The sequence below is a fragment of the Schistocerca serialis genome, unplaced genomic scaffold (genome assembly GCF_023864345.2).
Source record: "Schistocerca serialis cubense isolate TAMUIC-IGC-003099 unplaced genomic scaffold, iqSchSeri2.2 HiC_scaffold_1185, whole genome shotgun sequence".
NCBI lineage: Eukaryota > Metazoa > Arthropoda > Insecta > Orthoptera > Acrididae > Schistocerca > Schistocerca serialis.
Genome location: NW_026047387.1, coordinates 272,501 through 277,500, shown reverse-complemented (window position 1 = coordinate 277,500; position 5,000 = coordinate 272,501). Strand labels below are relative to the sequence as shown.

Genomic DNA, 5,000 nt, shown 5'->3' with positions numbered 1-5,000 from the left:
CCAAGCCGACTAAGACAGCGATGGGCCCACAGTGCCCATCTTTCGACCCCACCCACAAAGCCTGCGTCCTCTGTCGACCACAGCACCCCAACGCCAGCGCCTCTGCCGCACGAAATCGTCGACCGGCAATCACTCCACCGGCGCCCCACCCCAACCGCCGAACTCGCAACTCCAGCGGATGAACGGCGGACTTTTCCCGCAGTCGCAATGTGCAATCCACCCCTATAACTTGCGTTTCATGAAGAGTTATGTCCAATATGCGACATTCCCGCTGTCCCTATACATGAGCTGCGAGCTGTACCAGTTACGAGCTAGAGACGCGATCGCGTTGCTCTCTGTACGAATGCCGATGCTGAGCGGTCAGCTAGAAGGCGCTCCATCCATGTCGGTACCGGTGGGCGTTGCACTCGCAGTCGCAAAAACGTACGGCAAGTATATTACTCGGAAGAGTTTATGACAGTCCAAGCCCCCCTGCGTGGGGAGCGTCTTTCTAGGCCATGACCCACCGGAAGGGCGCAGCGTCCCCCACCCCAGACATGTGACGTCACACTATCGGTATTGACGACTCGACTCATTGCTTATAATCATTTGCCATACACCGGTGGAAGCTGCCGAGACGAGTAGCTACATAGCGCGCTCGCCGTGGCACTAATGTACAGAGATACAACAGTTTCGACTGGAACCGGATTAAACGTATACATGGCGCTGATTAGTAATAGATAGACCCATCAGAATACAGATAATATATACAACTGTCCGTATACATGCTGAAAGACTCTGCTCACAATCACAACCACACGTCAGCCACACACTCTTATCACGCACTACTCTCCGCCTGTAACACGCACACAGACAATATGTAAGCACCAGCGTGGAACAACACCCAGTGCATCCTCTCCGCCACATGAGACAATCCACACTGTCATAACCAGACTGGGAGGTCCACTCAGAAAACGGAATATCCCACCCTCCCGACAACCACCATTGCTCAGCTAAGCCACCAACACCCACACATGTCCTACACAGGGGTGCACCCAACATCACAATACTGCCTCCTCTCACAGCACACAAACAATGGCAGGAATGAAAGACACAGGTCTCCCACAAGCATGGAATCGGAGCGCCGCCTGTCATGAGCCAAAGGTGTATCCTGACGTGGCAAATCAGATGATGCCGCAGGCATCCACTTACTATAATCACAATCAACAAACCGACCGGCCGCCCCCCCCCCCCCCATTACACCTTTCCTTACAACAATGTGTACCTTAACCTAAACTATACTGTACCTTAACCTAAACTATACTGTACCTTAACCTAACCTATACGGTACCTTAACCTAACCTATACGGTACCTTAACCTAACCTATATTGTACCTTAACCTAACCTATATTGCGCCTTAACCTAACCTCTATTGTAACTTAACCTAACCTATATTGCTCCTTAACCTAACCTATATTGCACCTTAACCTAACCTATATTGCGCCTTAACCTAACCTATATTGCGCCTTAACCTAACCTATATTGCGCCTTAACCTAACCTATATTGCGCCTTAACCTAACCTATATTGCGCCTTAACCTAACCTATATTGCGCCTTAACCTAACCTATATTGCGCCTTAACCTAACCTATATTGCGCCTTAACCTAACCTATATTGCGCCTTAACCTAACCTATATTGCGCCTTAACCTAACCTATATTGCGCCTTAACCTAACCTATATTGCGCCTTAACCTAACCTACATTGCGCCTTAACCTAACCTATATTGCGCCTTAACCTAACCTATATTGCGCCTTAACCTAACCTATATTGCGCCTTAACCTAACCTATATTGCGCCTTAACCTAACCTATATTGCGCCTTAACCTAACCTACATTGCGCCTTAACCTAACCTACATTGCGCCTTAACCTAACCTACATTGCGCCTTAACCTAACCTATATTGCGCCTTAACCTAACCTATATTGCGCCTTAACCTAACCTATGTTGCGCCTTAACCTAACCTATGTTGCGCCTTAACCTAACCTATGTTGCGCCTTAACCTAACCTATGTTGCGCCTTAACCTAACCTATGTTGCGCCTTAACCTAACCTATGTTGCGCCTTAACCTAACCTATGTTGCGCCGTAACCTAACCTATGTTGCGCCGTAACCTAACCTATGTTGCGCCTTAACCTAACCTATGTTGCGCCTTAACCTAACCTATGTTGCGCCTTAACCTAACCTATGTTGCGCCGTAACCTAACCTATGTTGCGCCGTAACCTAACCTATGTTGCGCCGTAACCTAACCTATGTTGCGCCGTAACCTAACCTATGTTGCGCCGTAACCTAACCTATGTTGCGCCGTAACCTAACCTATGTTGCGCCGTAACCTAACCTATGTTGCGCCGTAACCTAACCTATGTTGCGCCGTAACCTAACCTATGTTGCGCCGTAACCTAACCTATGTTGCGCCGTAACCTAACCTATGTTGCGCCGTAACCTAACCTATGTTGCGCCGTAACCTAACCTATGTTGCGCCGTAACCTAACCTATGTTGCGCCGTAACCTAACCTATGTTGCGCCGTAACCTAACCTATGTTGCGCCGTAACCTAACCTATGTTGCGCCGTAACCTAACCTATGTTGCGCCGTAACCTAACCTATATCGTATCTTAACCTAACCTATATCGTATCTTAACCTAACCTATATCGTATCTTAACCTAACCTATATCGTATCTTAACCTAACCTATATCGTATCTTAACCTAACCTATATCGTATCTTAACCTAACCTATATCGTACCTTAACCTAACCTATATTGCCCCTTAACGTAACCCATATTGCGCTGTAACCCAACACACGTTGGGCCTTAACCCAACACACGTTGGGCCTTAACCCAACACACGTTGGGCCTTAACCCAACACACGTTGGGCCTTAACCCAACACACGTTGGGCCTTAACCCAACACACGTTGGGCCTTAACCCAACACACGTTGGGCCTTAACCCAACACACGTTGGGCCTTAACCCAACACACGTTGGGCCTTAACCCAACACACGTTGGGCCTTAACCCAACACACGTTGGGCCTTAACCCAACACACGTTGGGCCTTAACCTGCTCTGTAATTGTCATACGACGCGTTAAATTAGTGTAGTGTTGCCTAACTGCAACCCCCGCAATATAGTTTGCTACTCGCACTGCCCGGTCCCCAGTGTATCGCTTCATGTTAAACACCTTGCAGCTATACACTGTAATGTGGATGGCAGCATGACGTACATGCTCAATGCCCTTTGCAGTTGTTCATTGGCATTCGCAGTTGTTCATTGGCATTCGCATGGCGAAGCACTTAGCCTACGCTGTGGTATGGCCTGTGTCAACTGTCCGCTGATATTGTACGTCCAAATCACACACTGTACTGCACATTGGTCCTCATGTACTGAATGATACATCGTGGTACATGTGACCGTACAACGACTGCGCCAACAACGGCGAACCATGCGGTCCAAATGTTGTGCACGCAGCTACGTGTCGTCTCCCTATAAGAGCTGGATTGCAGTGTGGTATGCCCTGGATGGCGATCAGCATGAGCCGTCTGTTGATGTAGTGGCGCGTGTTGTCAGACGTTGTCGTCTCTTCTCACACACCGTGATAGCATGGTGCACTGCGTTCCACATCTGCGACATGCGACAGAGGCCGGTTGACAGTCGTTCGCGCAATGGACATCGCATACGTACGGGGGCCACCTTCCACGTGTTTGCGAAGCGTGCACATGTTGTTGCGTGTATGTGGGCAGACATAGTGTGTCGTGACACCTGACACAGGCATGCAACAATCGTTGAATTTGCAAATGGCGATGGACGCCTACGTTTGCTGGTGACGTTACGCAAATGAACAACTGGTAAACCGTTGTGGTGCGGTTGTTCTCGCTAGAGGTGAATCAGTGATGGCGACGATCGGTTGAGCTACCAACCGGTTGTTTCAGCGATACCCACCATGCCCACGAACGTGAATGGCATGTGGGTGTGAAGCGATACGCGGCGGTGGCTGGGTGGGACCGGCCCCGGCCGGTGAGGGGGGGCCTCCCGGCGTGCTGGCCGCGCGGTGCGTGGGCGCACGCGCTACAGCCGGCTGGTGGGGGCGGCCACTGGCAGGCGCGCCGGCCGACGGAGGCGGCAGGCGGCGCAGCTGCGCGCCGGCGCACCCTGCACGCGGCGCCGTGCGGCCAAAGTAGGTCCTCGCGGGCCCGGTGCGAAGCGCGGTGGACATCTGCAGTGTGCTGGTCCGATTGAGGACTGTGTGCGCTGAGGATGCGCCGCCGCCCGGCGCTCGGCGCCGCGACGCCGTCTGCTGCTCGGTCGCCTCTGCGGTTCTCGCAGGTGGTTTGTATCGCAGCTGTGCGGACGTGTTGGCGCGTGCGCTGTGCTGGGAGAGTTCGCTTCGGCACCCAAGTGGGGCTTTTGTCCTTCTGTGGCGCTGGCGTTGGAGCTGCCGGTCACCGTAGGTGGCGCGTGTTGTCTCCCGCCGGCAATGCCACGACAGCACGCTCCCGGGCCTCTGTCGGCAGCGGCAAGCTCAGTTGGGAGCACGGGTGGTCGCACCTAAAGCGTCTACTCGCCAAACTCCGGGCGATTGCGCCTCTCTCGAACCCGACCAAGTACTTAGGACGGCGCTGCGCGCCGCCGGGACCTGAGAGGGTTTCGAGGTGTATGGTGCAGGGGAGCTCAGCCTCCTCCTGTTTGCAGAATAATTGAGCGGACGCTTGCGTGTTCGCGCGGGCCCCCGGGACACACTCCCGGGCGGCCGGCTGCTCAGCTCTAGTTGACGCAGCTCCCTGGTTGATCCTGCCAGTAGTCATATGCTTGTCTCAAAGATTAAGCCATGCATGTCTCAGTACAAGCCGCATTAAGGTGAAACCGCGAATGGCTCATTAAATCAGTTATGGTTCCTTAGATCGTACCCACGTTACTTGGATAACTGTGGTAATTCTAGAGCTAATACATGCAGAACAGAGTCCCGAC

The 5,000-nt window shown here is 52.4% G+C and overlaps 1 non-coding gene across 1 annotated transcript in view; it reads left to right on the top strand.

Moving 5' to 3' along the window:
• Positions 1-4,810: 4,810 nt before the first annotated feature.
• Positions 4,811-5,000, top strand: part of LOC126434293 (small subunit ribosomal RNA) — a 1,911-nt gene continuing 1,721 nt past the window's right edge. Inside the window, exon 1 of the ribosomal RNA XR_007579115.1 lies at positions 4,811-5,000. This exon is cut by the window's right edge and continues 1,721 nt beyond it. This is a non-coding gene — a ribosomal RNA (small subunit ribosomal RNA).